The sequence below is a fragment of the Sorex araneus genome, chromosome 1 (assembly GCF_027595985.1).
Source record: "Sorex araneus isolate mSorAra2 chromosome 1, mSorAra2.pri, whole genome shotgun sequence".
Lineage (NCBI taxonomy): Eukaryota > Metazoa > Chordata > Mammalia > Eulipotyphla > Soricidae > Sorex > Sorex araneus.
Genome location: NC_073302.1, coordinates 47,841,163 through 47,867,344, shown reverse-complemented (window position 1 = coordinate 47,867,344; position 26,182 = coordinate 47,841,163).

The window sequence follows — 26,182 nt, the reverse complement described above, 5'->3', positions numbered from 1 at the left end:
AACCCCTAAAAACTTGACAAATACTGGTCTAGACTAACCATGAATAAGACTAAAACAACAGTTTTCAAAATTTAAAGATAACACTTTAGTACAAATTGTGCACATTAAAAACACAAGATTATAAAATATGATTTTGTATCTTATTAATTCTAAAGAAGTAGATAAATTTCCAAAACCATATCAACATCAATTGTATTGATACAAAAGTAAATAGGAATAATATAAAAAAAGATATTTCATTACTAATTTAAAATCTTCACTCAAACATGAATGTTGTATAGTAAATGACTCACTGATGTCTTCTATTAAATAAAATGAAATAAAATCAAAGTCTTAGCAAACATTTTTAGACTATGAGGGGGCTGGAGCCATAGCACAGTAAGTAGGACATTTGTCTTGCACTCGGCTGACCTGAGTTTGATTCCCAGCATCCCATATGGTCCCCTGAGTACCACCAGTAGTAATTCCTGACTGCAGAGGCAGCACCCTGTGTATCGCCAGGTGTCACCCCAAAATAAAAGTAAAAAAAAAAAAGTCTAGACTATGAAGAGCAATATTACACTTATAAGATCCAGGCAAAGACATCACAGGGAGAGAAAAATACAGAACAATTGCAAAGAATATTACAATAAATATCAGTGATTGAAATCTAGTAATGATTAAACTGGATTATGTTACACAACCTATTTTATAATTATATTAATTAAACTGAGATTAATATGGGAAATGGGAAGTAGAATTTACATTAAAAAGTAAATGAAAAATGCATCAACAGTAGAATTAAAGACAATTTTAATTGATATAATATGAATATTAAATAAAGTTATCAACAAAAGTGCAGAAGTTATATATAATATTTTAATAATAGAATGTGACAACATGGATTAAGAGGTAATTAGAAATGTAACAGGTTAAGAAACCACATAACAGAGCACGTGGCCTTGGGTGTGTGACATCTTATTCTTATACATGGGCTAAATGGCTCCAGGGTGAAATCTTGGCAATCTTCATATAATTTCCACTAAGGAAATTTTTTGGATCACTTCTAGTGGATTTATAATAATCAATACAAAATAAACTGGTTAGGTCCTGCTGTTGGGGCAGGGTTTGGGAGTCAGCGTGGAAACATTTGAAATACAGTGGTGGGTAGGTATAACGGTGGTGGGATTAGTGCTGGAATATTAAATGTAAAAAATTATCATGAACAAATTTATAAGAACACGATAAAATAAATAAACCCCATAACAATTTTTAAACACAGGAATAAATTGGAGCATTTTTATTACATGATTTTCAAAATTCACTTTTTTTTAAACTGAATCACCATGAGATACACAGATTCAATATTGTTCATGATTATCAGTCATACAATGTTCCAACATCCCTCCCTTCACCAGTATACATTTCACACCACCAATATCTCCAGTTTCCCTTCCTCCTCTGTCACTTCTTCCCATGCACACATAATCTCTTCTCTCTCTGTCTCTCTCTGTCTCTCTCTGTCTCTGTCTGTCTGTCTCTCTCTCTTTCTCGAATTATGGTTTGTAATAGATACTTGAACAAGTATTATGTATATCCCATTACCTACTTTCAATACTCAGTTCTTGACCAGAGTGATTATTTCCAACTATCATTGTCATTGTCATAGGGGTCCTTTCTCTGTCCTAACTGCCCTCTTCTCCAAGTACTCGAGGCAAGTTTCCTATCTTAGCCAGTTCTCTTGGCCCTTGTTTCTATTGATTCCTAGGTATTAATCTCATACTATGTTTCTATATACCACAAATAAGTGCAGTCATTCTCTGTCTATCCCTCTCTAACTCATTTCATTCAGCATGACACTTTCCATGTCCATCATTTTAAAACTGAATTTCATGACTTCATTTGGTGACTGCATAGTATTCCATTATGTTGATGTATTTTAGTTTCTTTATTTAGTTGCCTATTCTCAGGAACTTTGGTTGTTTTTAGATTCTGGGTATTGAAAATAATACTGCAATGAACATAGAAGTGGAGATTTTTTTTTCTGCAGTGTGTTTTTGGGCCCTTGAAATATTATATTCCTATGAGTGCTATTGGTAGGTTGTTTGGAAGCTCAATTTACACTCTTTTGAGGAAGTTCATGTTGTTTTTCATAAACGCTGTACCCACCAACAGTGAATGAAGAGTCCATTTCTTCCTGCATCTGAATCAGTACTGGTTGTTCTTGTTCTTCTTGATGTGTGCCATTCTTGTGGAGTTAAATGATATCTCATTGTCAAAACTCACTATAAATACATAATAATTAACAGAATACAATACATGTGCAAAAAAGGCATTTTAATCAATAAAACAACATTGAGTAGACTACATAACTGACATTTAAAAAATTGCTTTCATTAGAAATAAATATCTTTAGATTTTATTTTATTTTTATTGTCGTCCTCTTGCCTTTTGTTGCATGTCTGGGTCTCCTTCTTCTGACCTCTGTTCAGGATGCTCCCTTGTCCAACAAGAGGCCACTGCTCAGGGCCCTGAGGATCAGGCGGATCTACTTTTCCTGTAAAGAGAGGGTTCCTGGATAAGAGCATACCCTATACCGCTGCCTATTCAAATGAGAAATGAGCACATGAGCACTGTGGGGGTCCCGTCAAGCAGTTCTGTATTTTAAGCAAACAAGATAACTTTTATAGGCTGTGGAAATGGGAAAACATGCAAATGGTCTGTATTCACAGTGGTTAGAACAGGCATGAGTCTTTTCACAGTTCTATAGATAGGGTTATATCTCTGTCACCCGCACATCACCAAATACATCCTGTCTCCTGGTAACACTGAGCTGTGATATTCATTGCAACAGGCTTCACCTCAAAGCAGACCAGAAGGGGCTTTTCTCCAAACTGTTGCATGACCAAGATCACCCATACTTGTTTTCAAATCCTACACACTTGTTTATGATGTTTTCTGGGGTTCACACACTTCATACTGGTGCTTGACTTTATGTTTGTTGGGAGGTGACACATGTTTGGTTGTGGTGTTAATATGAAGTTGATAATGGTGGGCAAGAGATCTTAAACCTCATTGTGGCACCACGATGCTGAATCTAAATATCAGAAGCAATGTGATCATATACTCTGATATGTGTGGTCATGTGGGGAATTGAACTCACTGGCCTCACTTCTTTGTAGGTTTTCAAGTCAGGTGCTTTAGCCACTTGAGTTATCGCTGGATCACATACTTGACTTATTCCTGAAGGCCAGTCCATTTTTCTACAAATGAGAAAATTTCACCTTTGTATAACAGAGTGGTAATCCATTATTTGCACACACCATAAGTTCTCTATTCGATCATTTAATGGTGGTCACTGACTCTCTCTCCTTCTCCTAGCTGTTATAAATCATGCCACAATAAACATTGAGAACATAGAGCTCATTGAAGCAATGATTTCGTAGTTTTTGCATAGATATCCAGAGTGGAATAAATAGACCGTATTTCAGTTCTATTTTTAGTTTTTAAAGAAAAGTCATTGTGTTTTATAAATGAGATTCCTTTTAGTTTCATACTTTCTCCCACACTTGTTTTCAGTACACTTTTTTTTTATGAAGTCATACTTATAGGTCACTGGAAATATCTCCTTGTTGCCTTGATTTCCCTACTGAAATGACAGTTTTTTCCCCCCTGCTTCTGTTGGTTCCTTATGCATTCTATTTGGAGAACAGTGGGCAAGAGTTCTCAAATCTCATCATGGAACCATGATGCTGATTCCAAATATCTGCCAACACTTTCAGTTGTAATGTTTGGGTTTTGTTGCTGAATTACATCTGTTCTGTGTATACATTAAATGTTAACCACTTATTCAATATGTAACATTAAAAATACCTTTGGAAATTCAATAGACTTTCTTTTAGTTCTGCTCATATATTTAAATAGAACAAAATTTTTAGTGATAAACTCTTATTAAGGCCCAAAGACTTGAGTACATGCTTGCTTTGTATGTTAGAGACCAGAGTTTGAGCCCTAGCACCACATAGCCCCTAAGCAGTGCTGGAGGCAAGCCCTGAGCAAGAGGCTAGTAGAGTCCTGGAATGACTGAGGCACAAAAGTCAAAACGAAGAATAGCAACAAAAAATATTTTTTCCCTCTCCTGTATCTTTTGTTGTGTATATCCCACCATTGTGTAATCCACACTTCATAGCAGCATACATATGTTCACATATAGAGCATTATGCCAGGGGTCAAACTCATATAATGTTGTGAATCAAACATATGACCTCATGTGTGTAAGAAAAATCCTCTACCACCGAGTCAAATCCTCGGCCTATAAGATTTATAACTTGATATAATCTCCAAGTTTTATTTTTTCATGTCATTTCCCTTGTGGCAGATATATTTAAATTTAACATCGTGAAATACATCAGCAATGTTTACTTTTATGTATTTTATGGTTGGGTGTTACTTCCAAATATTTAATTTATTTTAAAATTATTTTTATATATGAGTTAAAAAATGATTCTCCTTCATTGGGTTTCATGTGGCTGTCTGGTATTAAAAACATAACTGATTAATTGTGAATTAATTTTCAATTAAGGTGACACAACATTTAAGTGTAGAAAGCAGACTTTTCACCATACATTTTCAACACGATTGAATATTCACATGCAAAAATAACTGTGCACACATGTACACACATACATCCATACATTTTTGGCTGTCCAAGGCATAAAGAAGAAAATTAAAGAAATTATAGACTCGTCACTTGTCACTTTTCATCCCATTGATCTTCAATTTGCTCGAGCGGTGCCAGTAACATCTCTATTCATCCTGTTGCATGCTAGTGTAGCCCAATGGTATCTGCTAGCTCCAGGAACACGAAGAGCCTCAAACCATTTGTTCAGGATTTTGTATTCTCAGTATTCCTCGCACAGACATGGAGGTACTGAACCAGTGTATCATATTCTTTGTCAAAGTTATCAACAACAGCATCTTAAATTTTGCAGTCCTTTCTTCCCGCTCTGTGAAGTAGAATTTTGCATGAAGGAGATGGTGGTCTGATCCCTTTTGGAATTTTGCTTCAACAGCAACATTGGTCAGGCAAAACCGTCAATTAAATATGATGTGGTCAATTTCATTATGAAGTGTCCACCAGGAGAATCCCATGTCCAATGTTTACATTCAGCCTTCTGGAATTGTGAGTTACCATGGACGGTTTTAGTCGACAAGATGAACTCAGGTAGTCTCTCACCCTGTTCATTCCATTCTAGGCCACGGGTCCTGATGTGAAGTTCTTCAGGTGACCTTCTTGGTCTTATCTTGGCATTAAAGTCACTGCAACGATCTTGTAGAAGGTGTGGTCTTCTTTATAGAACATCTCCAGCTCGATGTAGAATTTCTCCATTTCTTCTTTACATAGTTGGATTTGGTGAATAGAAGACAATGATAGAAAATGCCGGCAGTGAGCCACATCTATTCAAGTATAATCTTCTCATTCAGGTTGTTAGGCATTTGAATGAATCAATGTTCATGGCCAAGTTCCTGTTGACAAGGACAGTGACACCACCCACACCTCTATTGTCACATGTTCCAAGGAACAGTTCTTCTCCATTGTCGAAAATGGTGTGACATGATTGATGCCTTCCCATCTTAGTCAAACCAATGCTGTCCTACTTGATCGTCCGCATTTGCACCATCAGGTCCTTGATGAATGCTTCCAATGCCAGTGTATGTGTATTGAAAGTACAGACAGTCATTTTAGTCTTTCTTTGTTTGGCAGTCTAGTTCGTCCCTGAGATTTTATCATCCTCTCCTTGCTCATCCTTCTTAACGCTGTTGTTCTGGGGACTCTTACAGTTTCAGGGGAATGAGACCCATTGCTATTACTGTTTTTGTACAGTACAACAGAGCTTGCCAGGCTCTGCCGTGTGGGCAGGATACTCTCAGTAGCTTGCTAGGGTCTCTGAGAGGGATGAGACTTTTAGGACAACCCATAATCTCCCTTACAGGTGTTCCCATGGTTCACATCATATTTGAAACCCATAAATATGGTGCAGTAATTTTGGAAAATGGGTATTAAGTGTCTTATGATGTGTCACGGGGCCGCAAAATGGCCTGGAGTGTGGCGGTGGCTGGGTAGTGGAGGTAGTGGATGTCAGCCTATAAGGAATGTATCTGGTGCTAGTAGGGTGGATCATCTGGGTGTGATACCTGGGGCGCCAGAGATTGGGGAACATAGGCAGAGCATCTCTGTTCCTAGGTCCCATTGAGCCTGGAGACCAAGGTCACAAAGTTCTGTAAAGGTACATACATACATACACACATTTTTGGCTGTCCAAGGCATCAAGAAGAAAATAAAAGAAATTAATAGCCTAAAAAAATTATTGTAGGAGTCAGAGAGATAGTATGGGGTTAAAGTGCTTGCCTTGCAGACCAGTTTGATTTCCAGCAACTCATTTAGCCCTCGAGCATTATCAAGGAGTGATGTCTGAGCATACAGCCAGGACTAAGCCCAGAGCCATACTTGGGTGTCCTATGGCCCCCAACAAGGAAGAAAAATTATAAACAATGTATTTTATAATGAACTAAAACAAAGCATATTTAAAACTCTATACACACATATATAAATATTGACAAACATGACAATTTAAACTGAGGATCAGAGGAAACAGCTCAAATGATGTTCATTCTTAAATTGTATGCTGATTTTATAGAAATATATGCCAAAATTTATCACTTCACACATTTCTTATATATATAGTTTATAATGTCATTTCTATGTCACTAAAACTTTTCAGATATGAAGTTCAGCTATGATTTTATAGTGTAAATTAAAGGGCTTCAGAAGGACTACATATGATGTTGATTTTGGTCATGATTAGGTTTTTTAGTTGTTTTAAACTCAGAAAATTTCTTTCATTAACTTACAGACATGGTAAATAAAGACGAGTCTTAGTTAAAATTGAGAGATGTCTTACATTAAAACCTAGTTCAAATGTATCAGAAAATATTTTTAATTGCCTTTTGCAAGAATGTCTGAAATCATCATTGGAAGGAAAAACTAGTTTTATTTTCTTAATAATTATTCACATTTCTTGTAAAGTCAAAGAAAGTGCTTATTAAATATTAAGATTAAAGAAATAGTAAGTAAGTATACTTACTATTTATTTACTATTTCCTTAATCTTAATATTTAATCAGTTCTTTCTGACAGTGACAGTGACAGAAGGAAACAGTAGACAATAAGAGAAAATGTACATTTGAACTAAGAAATTTTAAGGATTCTCTTTATGTAATATGGAAGTTGGTACAAAATAAAAGAAATGCAAATATGTTGTATAAAATATTTTCACAGGAAAATAGAATATAGGAAAAAGTTTACTTTGGTTTATTTAGAACTCTGCTAATCACTAACATTGAGCAACTTCTTAAAATTGTTTTCTCATATATATAAAATAAGTAATTTTTAAATCAGATAACGGCTATGACTATTGTCTATTTGTAACATACCATATTGTCTATTTGTAATTTTTGAAAATATGTAAGATGCAAATATCCTCCTTAATTAATATTTTTAAAATAAGCAGGAGATTAAAAAATTTATATCATTTTTGGATGAATAAAGCAACAAAGGATTTAAGAAACTGTTAGAAGAATATCTTTTCTAGTGTGTGTGTGGACTGGGGTGCACCCAGCTATGCTTACTCCTATTTCTGCATTCAGGGATCACTCCTGGAGGGACTTGGGGCACTATATGGGGTGCTGGGCATTGAACCCTGGTGGGCTGCATCCAAAACAAGTGCCCTACTCACTGTACTATCTCTCCGCCCCTAATAGGACACTTTATATAAAAAATAATTGACAATGATCTAGCAAAATTATTTGTTTTTAAAATGAAAGGCTTTAATAATGTTTTTAATTATATTTTGCATAAATTATTAAAGATAGCGATTTTGGTTGCAAACCTGTCTATAAATCTTTTTAGGGAAAGGTTTTAATAAAGTTAATATTGTTTCTATTCATCACAATTAATTTGCCAAAGAACACCTGTAATACACTGAATAAGTAAATAAGTTTATTGTTGTAGTAGAATGATCTTTTCTTCTAAGTTCATGTTCAAATTATTCTAAGTAGAATGTCTATATATAAAATTCTACTCAACACAATTTCACTTGGAAGCAAAAAACCTCATTATATGTACAAAGTGATTAAAAACTGGTTTAACCCCCTCAATTAATAATTTGTAGGGGCTGGAGCAATAGGACAGCGGGTAGGGCGTTTGCCTTGCATGTGGCCGACCCAGGTTCGATTCCCAGCATCCCATATGGTCCCGTGAGCAGTGCCACGGGTTGTTCCTGAGTGCAGAGCCAGGAGTGACCCCTATACATCCCTGGGTGTGACCCAAAAATCAAAAAATAAATAAATTTTTGTTAGTGAATTATGATAGTTTGACAGTGTTGTTGAACTCATAGTGTTTTCTATAAAATTATATAATCTTGTGTAATCTTATAACCTCATTGAAAAAGAATTCGAGCTATGGAAAAGGTGGCCAATAAAAGTCATAAAAAAACCACAATCGTTGATTATGTTCAGATGTTACATGCAATTTTTGTTATGATTATGATTAATGATTATGCTTTATGTCCAAATTATTTGAATAAGTGAAGCATGCTCATTCAAGATTTTATTTTCAGTCTTTTTCTTTACTTGGGACTATTTTTAAATACTATCACTATCTGGCAATATGTTTCTGAGATATTACCATTTTGAACTTTCACAGTATGTTGTTATTCTAACACAGTGTAAAAATTTTCACTACAACAAGAGTAAACATGTTTAATTGATGCAAACTATCAAGTAGCATTCAGTCACATTTTTCCTAAAAATGTTTCCACAGTAGATATTTTAGGAGTAAAAACGATAGACACATATCAAACTGACTTCCTGCCAGAAACGAAAATAAAATGATGATTTTTGTTTTTTGGCTGTGACATTGGGGAGGGGTGATTTTTAGGTTTGACTACAGAAAATAAATTTTAAATTCTTTATTTAAATAAACAGTTCATTGCACTTTTGATGTTTTTATTGTTCAGCTAGTTGATTTAAGATTGCTCCATTTTTTAGTAAAACTCTTATATTAGTCTGGGTCATTGTGATATATTGTTTTAATATTGCAACCACTTCAGTTTATATTTCAGTTTTGTCATTAATAATTTGCTCTATATTTGAGAATATTAACTTAGGACAAAATAGAAATTAGCATCTCATGAAATATTATATTATTTCAATTCTCCTACCCAGTTGTGATTAGATGATAAGAGACAACGTTTTACAAAAATATCCACTCCAAAAAATTTTGTTTTATAAATTTCAACTTAAAAATATGTGATTGTCTCCTAACTTTTGCTACAACCTTCCCAAGTTGATCGAACATGGCATTTCCAATGATAAAAGTATAGCTAAGCCAATAAGAAATTTAAGACTAATTTGAAACTGGGTCAGAAATTGCAGATCAAAGTTCTTAGAAAAAAAAAAAGTTTTTAGAAACTTTTAGAGTAAAGGACTGTTAAGAATGAAGAAAAATCTAGAAATCTTTTCTCCAAAGAATTAATCAGATCTAAAATATCTGAGAACTTGCCTGTTTTCAGATTATCTTAATCTCACTAGTGTCTCTTCTTTCCTAATTCTTTCCGATTATTCTCTAACCCTTTTTTTATGAAGCTAGATCTTAAACAATGTTTATTTGTTTGTTTGTTTTTTAAGGAGATTTTGTGGTCTTAAAAGGAGGAATAAGGGCCTCTCCACTCCTGCATGATCATGGCCCCAGAGGCCAGCTAATCTACTTTGGGCACCAGCAGCTTCTTGCAGAAACGTCTCTAGACTGTGAACTGAGTCCCAGCCACCATCTTATGATGGCCACAAAAGGGAGGTACGAGCTTGCAGTGATGCAATTTCTGGCAAAAATTTCTCAGGACTTAGTTACTAAAATACAGAAATCCAAAACCATGCGGCTGCTATTGCAGCCATGTGACTTCATATCTCTTCATTTTCAGCAATGGAAAACAAATCATCAAATGCTTCCTTTTCAACAGGTCTAACTTTGTTGGGGGAAACTCCAAACAATAATAGTGAGTTTTTTGTTGAACTATTGAATTTAATCAAAGTAAAGAGAAAAGTAAAGTGAAATTTATCAGTTACACAGGAGAGGCTGGGGGTGGGGTTGGGGGAGGTATACGGGGGGTTCCTGGTGGTGGAATATGTGCACTGGTAAAGGGATGGGTGTTTGAGCATTGTATAACTGAGACTTAAGCCTCAAAACTTTGTAACTTTCCACATGGTGATTCAGTTAAAAGAATAAAAAATTAAAAAAGAAAAATTTATAAAAGGAGGAATGATAAAACTGACAGGGGTCACATAGCACCTGGGTTTGTTACAGGTAAGGTTAAAAATAAATAAGAAAAAATAGATAAGTAGGGATTGTAAAGTTAGGGCTGGAGCGATAGCACAGCGGGTAGGGGGTTTGCCTTGCACGAAGCCGCCCCTCTCAGAGAGCTCGGCAAGCTACCGAGAGTATCTTGCCTGCCAGGCAAAGCCTGGCAAGCTGCCGGTGGCATATTCAGTATGCCCAAAACAGTAACAACAAGTCTCACAACTGAGACGTAACTGATGCCCAGTAGAGCAAATTGATGAGCAATGGGATGACAGGATGACAGTGACAATGACAGTGGAAAGCTAATATGGAAGTTAAGGTACTTGCAAGGAATCTATCCAGTTCAATCCTGACATATTATCTTCTGAATTCCACCAGGAATGATTCTGAGCATAGAGTCAGGAGTACGCCCTGTTCGCATAGAACCAAAGCAATAACAGGAAAGAAATGCACTATTGTTTATCTGGCACTGGTGTAAAAATTTTATATGTATAAATAGTTTAATCTTTGCAAAAGTCACAAAATAGGCATTGTAGCTAGTTGAGTGATGATCAGGGTCTGGGAGACTGGGGGCAAGAGGCTGGAGGAATGCCTCTAACCAACTCCAGCTGGTGAAGAGAGAACTCACAGCAACATAATTAAAACACACTCCTGCCCTTAAACTTACAGTAAGCTTCTCATCTTTTTTGGGCAACTTAGGTCAAAAAATATGAAGCTAACATGTTACCAGTGAAAAAGGATTGATAAAAGAAAGGGGAACCCGTCACCTTGTGTCAGAAACTCCTAAAAATAAACTCTAATTGCCTTTCCTCTCAATGTAGTGCTAAATATCAAACCATTCCTAATATATACATAGTATGATTCTACCATTGAGCTCAATTCTGTCCCTCTCTTTCTTTTTATTTGCTAAAACCATGTCCAATTTTCTAACTATGTAATCTTCCATTTCTGGAGAAAAATCTTGCAGAGCTTTTCTGACAAAAGGGGAGGTTGTCCAATTCATTGATATTTTAACGAAGTCAATAAGACCTTAAAATTTATGTATTTTTGTTTTGATGGGGATGCTCATGGACAGTAACTTGATGAATGGAGGGTAAAACAGGTTATACTCAGAACTGTCACAGGTCACATGGTTCCAGAGAGCAAACCCAGTAACTCACCTCTGGAAGATACTTGTCCTACCACTTGCACTACAGCACCTGACTCATATTTTGCCTTTTACTATGCCAAATAATTCTCAGAGATTAAGTGTCCTAAATGGAAAGAAAACTGGTAGTGTTGAAAAAATCTTTTGAAACACAAGTGTCAGGTATACACACTAACGCAGGCATTATATTTATGGTATCAAAATCACATGTGATAATTCAAACATTATTTGAAAAACTATTTAAGGGGATTAAGACAAAAAACTACTGAAACACATTTCCCATTTATTTTTTAATTGAATCTCAGTGATACATATATGTACATATGCATATATATATTTGCAAAGTTGTTCATTGTAGGATGACATTACTTTGTCCTTTCCCTCCTTGCCACAAGTAGCTTGTCCCAGTTTTCCCCAGAGTTTAGGCTTACCCCAGTCACACCCATCAAGGTGTTCCCGAATCTCTCCCATCCCTTTGTTTAGCTATAATCACTTCTCCATGCTCTCTTCCCCAAAAGAGTTAATCCGAGGCTTTCCCTTAATCTGACTCTGCTAATTTGTAAGGTCAGACCTTCCTAGGATACTGAATTTATATTACATAAGTTAATATTGCCTTTCTCCTCTTCTTGTGCTTTTTGAATAATTTACTTTAAAGCTTTGTCTGTTTTGTATAGACACAAGAAGACAATATTATGTTTTTATAACTTGGGAATTAATTGGCCTCGAATATTATTCCCTCCCGGGCATCTGCTTTCTCCACTTAAGCCTCAGTTGCCCTCAGTTCCTAGCACCCTAAAAGCAGGGTCCCGACGAGGGATGGGATGGATCCAGGGCAAGTGGTGAGTTGTGTGCTACCCTGGCATCGAGATGGGCCTGGCCAAAGTGCCTAATTCTTAACTATAAGTTAAGAGCTTGATCATAGACAAATGCTGTCATGATCCAATAGTAATTATGAGACTAGGACCCTGCCAGGGATAGGAAAGACTGATCTGGCCTGAACATTGTAGTCTGAGATTGAGATGGCCCCAGGAGAGCAATTCTATAAGCTTTAATGCATCTCTTATTGTGTCCATACAAAATAATTAATATTATGAATTATTATATGCTTGCTGGCTGAAGAGAAGAGAAACACATTCATGGGACTCTGCCCTTGGGTGGATCCTCCTGCTGAAAGAGAATTAAGTCCCAGGAGAAGCATTCCCTAAGGGAAAGGAACCTTACCCTATTGATGGTGACCACACCTATGTGTACACCCCGACCCCCCCCTCCGCATGCTGTGGAGATTTTACTAGGCTGTAAGAGTGGGTTGGGGGGCGAGATCCACTCGGGCCAGATCCACAGATCCTGAGAGAGACCGAGAGCCAGGAGAGAAGCAGGGAGAGAGAATGAAATAAACTGATCGAGCAACCAGTTTGGCCTTCTTCCTTCCATCGCCTTCCCTCGACCGACAGCACACAGTGAGGTTCCAGGGCACCGAACGCGGGCGGTGAGACAGAGCCGCCTGGGGAGCCCACGAGTGCTCACACCCCTTGGCGAGCCTTATTTTTTTACAGCTCATGATTGCATTTCAGTCGTATAATGTTCCAACATCCATTCCTACACCAGTGTACTTCTACCAACTCCAATAATCTCAATTTCCCGCCCACACTCCCCCATCCCACTGCCTGCCACTGAAACACATTTTTAAATAAACCATGGTTTCCCTGTATATACATTTCAGTCTCAGTCACACTATAAACTATATAAATAAATATTTATATGTATTTTTATCTTTGTATATATAAAATTATATACAAATATTATATAAATGTCCCTATGAATTGATGATCTAGGATTTAGGTTCAATTCTATGTATTCTCAAGTTTAAAAAAACATTGTGCAAGCTGTTTTCTGAATTAAAGAGTTGCAAAAAATATTTATGTTTCCTGTCATTACAAAGATTTTTAAAAACAGCACATTTTTTTGCAGTCTCATTTGACCAAAAATAGCATTTCCTTTTAAAAGATAAAACTTATCACTGGTTCATTCTTCCATGGGAACAGCTGCTCATTTCATGTTGAACATATTTGCTTAAGAAATACAAAATTATTAACATTCTAATCCTCTAACCTTTTAAGGCCAGCCAGCTGTGATTATTCATAGCTAGACCATAGCCTTTAGTTTCAAATTTGTGGAAGCTTCTTCCCCTGATTTCTGAAAGAACATAATTTGAACAACTTGAATTTCTAAGTTAGAGCTATACCAAGAGCAAAGCAAAATTTAATTGCAGACATCCACAAGCACCAAAGAATTTAAAAAATGTTAACTCTGTTTATCTGATAATAAGAATTTTTCATTGCATTCATTTTATTTAGAAACTCTTACAGAGGGCAGGAGATACAGCACACAATGATCTTAGTTTTGCATATGGTCCCCTTTGCATTGCCAGGAGTGATCCCTGAGTACTAAGTGAGGAGTAAGTCATGCTCACCACCAGGTGTGGCCCAACATCCCCCACCAGCAAAAATAATAAATACATAAATTAATAAAACTCATAGAGCACTTATCATGTGTTATGACAGATACTGGTATCTTATAAACTTTAAAATATTTAGCAGTTTTCTATTCATGAAATAGATATCATCACCACTGTTAAAATAAAACTAAAAATTGTTAAAGAAATTGAGCTATGATAATTTAGCCAACTGCCAATAATGATGCATGTGTATGTGTCAAAACCAAGACTCAAAAGTCTGTTTGGTTTTATTCCCCACACTCTTGGTGATTGAACTCGGTATTTAAGGCACCAAAATAGCTATATGCCACTTTGATTTTCTCATTAATCCTCATAACAAACATTTTCACTTTAATAGATCTAGTCCATGAAGAAGAGTTTGAGCACCTGGTACAAAGTCTTATACTGTTAAGATATGAGCCCAAGATAAGAATTCGGCTTCTTTCTGATTCCAGTCTCCATGCTACACTGCTAAAGGGTTTCACACCACCTGCTTTATGACATTTCAGGGGAGTATCTATAATGCAAAGAGACTCATTACTCTACCTTTTCACTTTGGCATAAATCCGTCTAGTAGTTTATGACATTTTCTTTCTCACCTGAAATACTGTTTTGCGAAGTACCCTGTCCTATTCTTTCTATTCCATCTGGACCTACCTGTGTAATTACTTATTTTCTAAATATTACCTACCCTGTTCTCTAATTATGTTTTTTCATGCTCAAAGTTGTATTGGCCCAGTGCTATGTAGATCTCTTTATCCACTTTCTAAAACTGGAAATGAAAAGGACACATAGAAAGGTATCATCAAGGAAAGTTAAATTATAATATAGTCTAAAGACCCATGGGTATTTAAATTTAATTATATCAATGAATAAATTATGGATTCTAATCTTTAATTAATTTTTATATACTCACTGAATATTAAAAGTATCTGTTTATCCCAACATAGAAAAAACATTCAGTTCTGAGAGTAAATTATAAGGTTCCAATTGTTGCCCCAACAGGAACAACAGATAATTACTTAATTCTAGATCAAATATCAGATGGAAAATAGGTGCTAGAAGATTATTTTACTCGATTAGTAGGTAGCTGCCTATGTTGTCTTGTACCTACGAAGGAATGTCTTTCACTCTGGCAAAAACATCAGTCCAAAGTGGTTTGGGATTCTGGAGCTGGTTCTCACCATTTTACTATGAAAAAAGTAAGATACCAGCATGCTGAATACATGTTTATTATGAATATTTATATATATGTTTATGTATATGTGCATATACATACTCATAAACTACATATACACATATATATGCATAATATATACATGTATATAAATTTATCTAGCAATGAATTGAAGCTTCATCCTCTTAATATTTATTTCCTTGTCTGGAAGATGCTTAAATAATTTTCAGGCACAAAATTTAGGTAATTTTTAAGATATATCTTCTAATTTCAGAATTGTTTTCCATACTTATGGAATCTTCATTTATTTGTTGTATTCAAGCTTGTTTTCAAAAACTTCCATTGGGGCTAGAGATAATACAGCAGGTAGGGTGTTTGCTTTGAACACAGTCAATCGGAGTTGGCTCTGGTCCCCAGAATGCTGCCAGGAGTTAGTCCTCAGCCATAGCCAGGAGTAAGATCCGAGTATCCCCCCTAAAATTCCCATTGAATTCTGATACCCTTTTACTGTAATTGCTTTAATGACAGGTTTTTTCTTCTTTGAATGTATCTATTGTATTATGCAGTGAGTATGGCAGCATCTGGAGTGCCTCAAGGTCAAGATGCATTCTTAGCTTTTCAGCAGACTCTCAGGCAGGCACTTGCATTTGCTGTGTTTGTTGACTCTTGGCTGTGAACTGATTGCTTGACCTTAATCTTCGCATAACAATGAGATTAAATTAAGGGTACTTTTTTCAGAAAGATCTTTATTTTGTTTCTAACACTCTCTTGTAATCATTACTGAACTGAAAACACTCAGACCCCTTCAAACCAGTGTGGAGACCTACAAAGTCAGGATTTTTTGTCCCCCACACCCACCTTGCTGGCTCAGTATCCTAATGCTCTTCTACTGTTAGTATTTTCTGCTAATAAAAATCTAACCTTTTTGAAAACTGAAAGTACTACTAGAAAAACTTTGAGAATTGTCCTTAGAGACTTTTCCTATGACAATGAAAGAAATTATTTTGTTCATGTTCTACCCATGACGGAGCTAGAGCGATAGCACAGCAGTTGGGCATTCGCCTTTCACAAAGTCGACCCGAGTTTGATTCCTCTTCCCCTCTCGGAGAACCCGGCAAGCTACCGAGAGTATCGAGCCCGCACGGCAGAGCCTGATAAGCGACCCGTTCGTATTGGATATGCCAAAAACAGTAACAATAAGTCTCTCAATGAGAGACGTTACTGGTGCCTGCTCGAACAAATCGATCTACCCATGAGATCATCTGTACTACTGTTTAAAGAGGACTTATTTAACCATAAAGGTGAAGAGAATTTTTATTAATGACATTACCAGAAAATGCCATACATTTCAATGAGTTTTAAAAGACATCAATAAAATATACAGATTAAATCATTAACTCATTTACAAAGGTGAAGTTCTCTCTAAAGTAAACTTGTAGTTTTTAATATATTGACACATATAACCATGTTTGAAAATAATAGGACACTTTTCCACTCCAGTAAATGTTTATAGAGGAAATTAACTCCAATAATATATTGGAGAATGACAGTGACTAATAAAAGGTGGGCCAATATAATATTACAAAGGGAAATGTGACTAAAAATTGAACAAATAAAACTTGGGTTAAAATCACACAGCAATTTCCTCATAATCATATACACATGCTGTAAATGCAATATTATAGGGAAATAATAAAGTTTCCGTCAATTACAGTAGATTTGATGAGAATCCCAGGAAGGAGGCTGAAGTGTGGGAGATTAACACTGACAGATCAGATGTGTTAATAAGCACTTTTTCGTCTTTATATATTTACATTTGCTCATTCTTTGTTTTCCCCCCACTTATTTCCAACTATGAGGTTGAAAGAAAAATGTTATGTCCATTTCATTCAGGCAAGCAGAACTATTATGAATGATCAAATAAAGAATTTTTTGTAGGTCTCTAATTTTGTATAAATATACAAAAGATAGCTAGAAAATTTAAGGTCTACGAGGAGAGAAGGAAGATGTAGGAGACCCAACCAATGAATCTGAGAAGCAGGTGGACCTTCAAAGAAGAAGATATAAGAGTATTCTATGAAAGAATTCAGTAAATCTTAGCAAAACATTTTGTGATGGAACCTAATCATTATATGGCCAAAAGAAACAACAATCTGAAAGAAAAACTAGAAATAGAGGTAGCACTGTAGGACTGTCATCCTATTGTTCATCAATTTGCTTGAGTGGGCACCAGTAATGTCTCCATTGTGAGACTTCTTGTTACTGTTTTTAGCATATTAAATATGCCACGGGTAGCTTGCCAGGCTCTGCAGTGTGGGTGGGATACTCTAGGTAGCTTGCCGGGCTCTCCGAGAGGGATGGAGAAATCAAACCTGGGTTAGCCAACTGCAAGGCAAATGCCCTACACTCTCTGCTATTGCTCCAGGCAAGAAATAGAGGTATGGAAAGTAAAAACCAAGTGGAATTTTCCAGCCCTTCTGTGTCTAATATCAAAATTTCCTGCTACTTTCCCATAGAGAACAATCACTGTGACTACTCCTTGCTCCCAACTCACACACCTATAGCTTGTTCACCCAACTCTGACCGTGGAAAATTCAGGGAAGGGGATTCTGAAACATGCTCCATTTTTAAAAACTGATGAAAAAATAATCTTTCAGTTGCTTTCAGTTAACATTAGGTAATTCTAGACATCCAACTAACATTTCCCTTGGAGATAACACAAACAATTTTCACTGTGAGGTTATGTACTTTATAATCTGGTAAAACTAGTTTCATCCACATGCTTTCACAAAGGCATATATTCTCCTTTATCCTAAACTGTTTGTGACTCTAGGATTTGGTGTGCACTTGACACAAATTTCACTTTGTTTGTAATCTTTAATGAATTTTGTCTGTAATCTTAAATGTATTTCATTTACTTTTGATTTATTTTTATTTGCTAATAAAATTAGATCAGTCATCCCGTTGCTCATCGATTTGTTCGAGCAGGCACCAGTAAAGTCTCTCATTGAGAGACTTATTGTTACTGTTTTTGGCATATCCAATATGCATGGGTAGCTTGCCAGGCTCTGAAGTGCGGGCTCGATACTCTCAGTAGCTTGCCTGGCTCTCCGAGAGGGGAGGAAGAATCAAACTCAGGTCGGCTGCATAAAAGCAGAACGCCCAACCGCTGTGCTATCGCTCCAGCCCAAAATTAGATTACAGTAACTATAATAAACAGTATCATAAACAATACATTTTGCCTATCCTAATCATTATTTCATCATTTTTAGTCTTCTGTGACTAATGAGGAAATAGAGCTAAAGAAACACTGAAAAGATTATTCAAATATTTATGATATTCTATAACACCATAACTGACAACCACAAGTGATCTGCCAGCTATGTATAATATTTATTTTATAAAAAAATATGACTAGAATTATGAAGGACATTAGAGATGCCATGCTGAAGTTTAACTTTTTGAGCAAAACTTAAAAAATGAGTGTGTTTCTGAATCTGCACTCTCTATACATATGGAAATACATGGATGTATGTATTTTTGAGGATATATGTGGGATATATGATTATAGAAAAATATAAATAAAATGGCATGTACATGATCATATGTATATGTGTATATTTTTTATATTTGTATATTTTATATTTTCTGTATATAGTATATATCATATACATATATTGTATACATCATATTGTATACATTATATGTATACATGTGTTGTATACATATATTGTATGCATACATTATATACATTGTATATTGTAATATAATTGTATATTTGAGCAACATCTTATAGCCTACATATCCCTCTGGGAGAAACTGGCAAGCTCCTGAGGGTTTCCTGCCCACATGGGAGAGCCTCGCAAACTCACCATGTTGTATTCATATTCCCAAACCAGTAACAATGCTGGGTCTCATTCCCCTGACCCTGAAAGAGCCTCCAATGCGGCACCTTTGGGAAGGATGATTAAAGAGAGGCTGCTAAAACCTCAGGGCTAGGACGAATAGAGACGTTCCTGAAATAGCTCGAGAAATTCAACGATCGATGGGATAATGATGATGAGGATGATGATATTTGTTTTGGGGTCCAACTTAGTTGTACTCAGGGATTACTCCTGACTCTGTGCTCAGAATCACTCCTATCCAGGCTTAGGGAACTTTATGGGGTTCGGAAAATCAAACCTGGATCTGCTGAATGCAAGGCAAGCACCCTACCCACTGTTATTGCTCTAGCCCCTAAAAAATATATTTCTAATATAGTTTGTTCATATGGGAATAGATTAAGGGGTTGAAATACACAGAAATATTTTATTACATAATAGTCAACAGCTCTCATATGTATTACATCTTATACTATGCAAGTTTTATTTTTTGCTTATTTTATGAGTTTGAAAAATTAATCATCAATTAATTTACTAATCAAATTTTATTAGAGAACATCACAGAATAAGTGTTCTAATTGCATGGGATTATTTATTATCCAATGTTGAATATAAAGTACAAGATTTGTAAAAAATTCTATTGTATGCAAATGAGAGGTTGTACTACATGAAGTTATGATGCTGTGATAAATTTCCAAACATTTATAGCTTGTTCTTAGCTAAATGAGTATCTTACTTCACTTGTTTACTCACTTCTCTTGTCAACATTTAATTTGCATTTTTTACTGCTTATTTGTTTCTTTTCTATTTACATCAAGTGGATTTATAAACGTCAATTCTTCACCACTTACAATGGAAAAGATGAATCTTGTAACTTGAATTCAACTAACAACCTTAAACAATTGGTAAGACTGGTATGCTGGATTTCTTTTCTTTCCCTCTCTCCACTCTGCTGAACTAGCTATATTACTAGTTCTCTTTCCTTCTGAACCCTCATTCACTTCAGCATTTCAGAAAAAAATTGAAAGAGTTTTTTTTTTTTTTAAATGTGTGATGTTTCTGGAGGTTGTTTCAATGGCCAAGACTATCTTCTTCCAAATTAGACTTGTACACTCACTCTGCATCAAACTCAGGGGGCTTCATGCTTGGATAAAGCTTGACAATATACTGGAATTCTTAAACAGATGACGTTGAACAGGGATCCCTCATTTACATTTTGCATTATGTCTGATAATGCCTGGGATCTGTTTTTCTCCTAGTTTCCCCCTCCTTGCAGGATTGCCTTCATTTTGCTCAATTACGTTAACTGGGATCTCTTTTCGTATGAGGGGAAGTGCTTAAGATGTAACCCATCATGCCCAGGAACTATACCCAAGTACTCAGGGCTCAGTATGGTACAGTGCTTGGGTTCCCACATCCAAAGCATGAGCTCCAATCCTTGGCTCAATATCTTTGATGTTTGATTGGATTTCTTGCCAGAAGATTCCACTCCCATTTCTAAGTGTTATGATCTCGGAACTCTGAGCATATGATTTCTAGAATGTTTCCCCTTCTTTCCATTCAGGCTAAAGATGGAAGCAGAGTCTCCTTTGTATTATCTCTTGAAGACTATAACTTACTAGCATTTTTGTTCTTCCTGTTTATACTCTGAAAAGTTTACCAAACATTATTGCTACTATATTTTATTTGTTTTTAAATTTAAAACATTTTAAATTGAATCACTGTGAAATACACAGTTGCAAAGCTGTTCATGATCAATTTTCAGTCATATAATGATCAAGTGTCAGTAATATAATGTTATAATACTCATTGCTCCACCATCCTACATTTCCTAATACCAAAGTCCCCAGCTTCCCACTCTTGGCAGTCCACCTTCCATCCACGCCCCCTCCACCAGCTGCAAGCACTTTTGTGCTTTTCTTCTCTGTCTCTGTCTCTCTCTGTCTCTTTATCTATCTCTCTCTGCCTCTGTCTCTGTCTCTCTCTTTCTCTCTGTCTCTCAATCTCTCTCCTCTTTTGGGTATTATGGTTTACAATACAAGTTATCGGGGCTGGAGAGATAGCACAGCGGGTAGGGCGTTTGCCTTGCACGCGGCCGACCCGGGTTCAAATCCCAGCATCCCATATGGTCCCCTGAGCACGGCCAGAGGTAATTCCTGAGTGCAGAGCCAGGAGTAACCCCTGTGCATCGCCAGGTGTGACCCAAAAAGCAAAAAATAAATAAATAAATAACAATACAAGTTATCATATTTGTTCCTTTACCTGCTTCAACATGCTGTTCTCGTCCAGAATGATAATTCCCAACTAGCACTGGCATAGTAATTCCTACTCTATCACCTGCTCCCTCAGCATATGAGGCAGGCTTCCAACCGTGGACCAATCCTCCTGGACCTTTATTCTGTACTTTAACTTATCCTAATTTGTCCATGACACCTAAATGCTACTTACACTAAAAACAGCTTATCTCAGGTTAACTTAAAAATACAAACAGGGGCGACCCTGCCCAGCGAGGAAAAGCTCTCCCATCACCCGCTGCCTGTGGTGTGGGCTCTGAAGCCCCAAGCCGGGCCTTGCTGCTCTCAGCCACCTCTCCACTCCACGCCTCCCTGACACCCCTCCTCTTGCCCAGGTTGTAGGGAACATGTCCTCACATTAGGGGGCATGGTCTCAAAGGGGGCGTGCCCTCCTTCTGTCGTGGCGGCCATTTCTCCCCTTCCCTGCATTGGGCTTTGCTCACAATCGGTATAACCTATTCCTCTAAAGAATACCCTGGCCACCTTAGTCACTATATGCTAATAGTCAACTAGCCTATCCTATCCTAATTTCAAGAAAACTGTCAGTGAACACAACAAGCCACAGAAAAGTCCCTTGTAAAGAGATCATAGTCTCACGTCTTCAAAAGAGGCCCCGCACAAGCCAAGGAAGAGTGCCTGAGAGTAAGGCCCATAACAACATGAAAAAACAGTGAAAATCCCCACCACCAGAAGAGAGGGAAGAGAGGATCGCAGAAACATCAACAGGGACTTCCCAGAAATACAACCTGCTCTCAGATAAAGAATTCAGAGAGGAAATAGTGAAGATGGTTGACGAACTCAAAGCAACTGTGGAAAGAACATCCAATAAAGTAAGGGAGGATATAAATGAAGCATTGGAACGGCCCACCAAGATAATCCAGGAAGAAATGAGAGCAGAAATTTCAAAGCTATGAATAGAAGTGACACAATTAAAGGAATCAGTAAATGAAATAAAAAACTTAGTAGGAGCCCTCAATATTAGAATGGCTACAGCCGAAGACAGAATCAGTGAACTTGAAGATGGGCTGCAAAAAGCATATAGGCAACAACAAATAATGGCAAAAGACCTCAAAATGTCTGTAGAGCAAATTAGAGTCCTAGGGGATGACCTCAAGAGAAACAACATAAGAATCATTGGAGTACCAGAAGCACAGGGAACCAATCCCAATGAAAAAACACAATTAAAGACATCATTACTAAGAAATTCTGAGAGCTAGAGAATGCGGGCATCCAGATCCAAGGAGCCCGAAGGGTGCCAGCTAAAAGGGACTCAAATAAAAAATCCCCAAGGCATATCATAGTCAGAATGATGGATGCCGTGGAGAGAGACATGATACTACAAACAGCAAGATCAAAGAAGGAAATCACATACAAAAGAGCACCCCTTAGATTCACAGCAGAGCTATCAGAGGAAACCTTTCAAGCCCAAAGACAATGGTGGGATATAGTGCAAAAACTCAATGAAATGAATGCCTCACCAAGAATACTTTACCTGGCTAAACTCTCAGTTAAACTTGAAGGAACCATTCACCATTTCACGGAAAAACAACAGCTCAGGAGCTTCCTAGACTCAAGACCAAACTTAAAAGAAGGACTAAAAGGGCTACTAAAAGACAAGGAAAAACCCTACAAGAACAACAAACCCTACAGAAATATGGCACAAAATCCCGTGACAATAATTCCTCTTAATGTCAACGGTCTAAATGCACCAATCAAGAGGAACAGAGTGGCAAAATGGATTCAGAAACTAAACCCAACTTTCTCCTGCCTACAAGAAAAACAACTGAATAGCAAGAACAAACACAGACTCAAAGTCAAAGGATGAAAAACAATCCTGCAAGCAAACAGCTCCCTCAAAAAAAACTGGGGTGGCCATACTAGTATCTGACAACATAGATTTCAGGCTGAAAAAGATTGAAAGGGACCTCGAAGGTCATTATCTATTCATCAAGGGATATGTACAACAGGAAAAAATCACACTCTTAAATGTATATGCACCTAATGAGCGACCAGCTAAATACTTAAAAGAACTCCTAACAGAATTTAAGGGGGACATCAGTAGCACCACGATAGTAGCTGGAGATTTCAACACTGCCTTATCACCTCTGGACAGGTCGACAAGAACAACACTAATCAAGGAAACAATGGCTCTGAAGGAAGAAATGGAGGAGACAGGGCTAAAAGACCTATACAGGGCTATACACCCCCAAAAGAAAGAATACACATTCTTTTCCAGCGCACACAGAACATTTTCCAAAATAGACCACGTTCAGGGTCACAAATCATACCTTAATAAAATCAGGAAGATAGAAATTGTATTAACTATCTTTTCAGACCATGATGCGCTGAAGATAGAAGTTAATCACACATATAACAGAGAACCAAATCAAACACCTGGAAATTAAACAACTCACTGTTGAGCAATGAGTGTGTCACGAAGAAAATCAAGGAAGAAATAAAAAAATACCTCGAAACAAATGAGAATGAAGACACAAGATACCAGAACCTATGGTATACAGCTGAAGCTGTGTTAAGGGGAAATTTTTTAGCTCTGCAAGCATTCCTCAGGAAGCAAGAAAGGGCCCACATAGATAGCTTGACTTCGCAGCTCAAGATCTTAGAAAAGGACCAGAAAGAGGAACACAAACTAGATCGAAGGAAAGAAATAATAAAAATTAAAGCAGAAATTAATGGCATGGAAACCCAAAAAACAATCCGAAAGATCAATGAGCTGGTTCTTCGAGAAAATAAATAAGATTGATAAACCACTAGTAAGACTCACAAAGAAAGAGAGAGAGAGAACCCTGATAAACTGAATCAGAAATGAAAAGGGGGACATCACAACAGAAACCAATGAAATTCAAAACATCATCAGAGACTACTTTGAAAGTCTGTATGTCATGGAACAAGAGAAAATAAAAGAAATGGATAAATTCCTGGATTCCTACAGTCTCCCAAGACTGAACCAAGAAGACTTGGAATACACGAACAGATCCATTAATATAGAGGAAATTGAAACTGCAATCAAAAGTCTTCCCAAAAACAAAAGCCCAGGCCCAGATGGTTTCACTAACGAATTCTTGCAAACATTTAAAGAGGACCTGTTGCCAGTTCTCCTCAAGCTTTTCCAGAAAATCCAAAAATCAGGAACCTTCCCAAACAGTTTCTATGAGGCACATATCTGCCTAATACCAAAAGCAAATAAAGACACTGAGAACAAGGAGAACTACAGGCCAATATCCCTAATGAACACAGATGTGAAGATCCTCAACAAAATACTAGCAAATAGAATCCAACAACTCATCAAAAAGATCATACATCACGACCAAGCCGAATTCATCCCTGGAATGCAAGGACGGTTAACATTCGGAAATCAATCAACATAATCCATCACATCAACAAAAGTAAAAATAAAAACCATATGATCATTTCAATAGATGCAGAGAAAGCATTTGACAAAATCCAACATCCACTTATGATGAAAAACTCTCACCAAAATGGGTTTAGAAGGAACTTTACTTAAGATAGTCAAAGCCATCTACCACAAACCTGAGGCAAGCATTATCCTCAATGGAGAAAAACTAAGGGCATTTCCTCTAAGACCAGGGACAAGTCAAGGGTGCCCACTCTCACCACTTCTGTTCAACATAGTATTGGAAGTACTTTCAATAGCAATTAGGCAAGCAAAAGATATTAAGGACTTCCATATAGGAAAGGAAGAAATCAAGCCCTACTATTTGATACTTTGATTTTTATGATACTATATATAGAGAGCCCCAAATCCTAGAAACAACAGACTTGTACAATAAAGTTACAGGCTATAAAATCAATACCCAATGTCCATGGCTTTCCTATACACAAATAATGAGAAAGAAGAAAGTGACATGAAAAAAGCAATCCTGTTCACAATCATGTCCCAGAAAATAAAGTACCTCAGAATCAGCTTAACTAAGTAGGCAGAGTTGCAGACCAATGGAACAGGGTGGGGTCCTTATACACAACCCCAAATATATGAACATCTAATCTTTGATAAGGGAGCAAGAAATGTGAAGTGGAGCAAAGAAAGCCTCTTTAACAAATGGTGCAGGCATAACTGGACAACCACATACCAAAAAATGGGCTTAGACCTCGACCTAACATTATGCACAAAAATCAGATCAAAATGGATTAAAGACCTCAACATTAGGCCAGAATCCTTTAGGTACATTGAAGACAAGGTTCACAAAACTCTTCACTATATTGAAGCTAAAGGTATTTTGAAGATGACATGCCACTGACCAACCAAGTGGAAACAGAGATAAACAAATGGGACTATATTAAACTAAGCAGCTTCTGCACTGCAAAAGATACAATGACCAAAATACAAAGGCAATCTAAAGAATGGGAAAGGATATTCACCCAACACCCATCCGATAAGGGGTTGATATCAAGGATATATAAGACACTGGTTGAACTCTGCAAGAAAAAATCATCCAACCCCATCAGAAAATGGGGTGATGAAATGAACAGAAACTTTCTCAAGGAAGAAATATGAATGGGCAAAAGGAACATAAAAAACACTCTTCATCACTAATCATCAGGGAGATGCAGATCAAATCAACTATGAGATACCACCTCACACCACAGAGACTGGCACATATCCAAAAGAGCAAAAGAAACCGGTGTTGGTGTGGATGTGGGGAGAAAGGGATCCTCCTTCACTGCTGGTGAGAATGCCTACTGATTCAGCCCTTTTGGAAAACAGTATGGTCGCTTCTCAATAAACTAGAAATTGAGCTTCCATTTGACCCAGCAATA